This window comes from Epinephelus moara, chromosome 6 (genome assembly GCF_006386435.1).
Source record: "Epinephelus moara isolate mb chromosome 6, YSFRI_EMoa_1.0, whole genome shotgun sequence".
Lineage (NCBI taxonomy): Eukaryota > Metazoa > Chordata > Actinopteri > Perciformes > Serranidae > Epinephelus > Epinephelus moara.
In genome coordinates, this window is record NC_065511.1 from 21,358,952 (window position 1) to 21,359,721 (window position 770).

At 31.7% G+C, this 770-nt stretch overlaps 1 protein-coding gene across 1 annotated transcript in view; it reads left to right on the forward strand.

The window, feature by feature from the left end:
• LOC126391716 (glucocorticoid modulatory element-binding protein 1-like) overlaps positions 1–770 on the forward strand; it is an 8,064-nt gene that overhangs the window by 7,174 nt on the left and 120 nt on the right. The window lies entirely within an intron of this gene.

Below are 770 nucleotides of genomic sequence, written 5' to 3' on the forward strand. Positions count from 1 at the left end.
GGTTATATGAAACACCATCATAGCACTGATAAAAAAATCATAAAAGTACATTTCATATACTATCAAAATTAAAAGATCTTGCAAAAGGATACAGACAAAAGAACAAAAAATCAATGCTGCCTAAATTATCAGAATTATACACAAGACATAAAAGCTACTACTAGTTCTATGGAAAAAAAACCCTATACATAATCACAAATGACTGAGGGAGTTCCCACATCCTGTCCAGAGAATACTTAAATAAATAAATGAATATGTGTTGTCAAGTTATATCAAGAAGACTGTCTGTGATAATAAATGAATGCACCTAATACCAAGCTTGTTTGTGCAGATGTTCAGAAATAATCCTTCACCCTGCAGATTCTATATCCAGTAAAATCTGTTACATGAGGTCATTCACAGTCTACTATAATGTATAGCAAGAAAGCCACAACGGTCTTTGTCACTTGACTACTGTTATCAGTATTTAATTTAGGTTATGTGCCAGCCTTTTCATTTATGACTATAGACTATAGACACCTCTGCACTTTTTAAAAAAAAAAATTGTGGTCACATGAAGACAGGGAAAGTGCTCACAAACTGTAGTGTACATGACAGATGAAAAATTCTCTTTGTTAACCACATTTTTTAAATTTATTTTGCATTCAGTTACATTTGTGAAAATCATTTGTACATTTTGTTTCTTCATGTCATGGACAACGTGAAGTATTAAGAGCGGATTTCTCCTTGCTTGTTCATTGCTCATTACTATTTATATTCAAACTATAGTA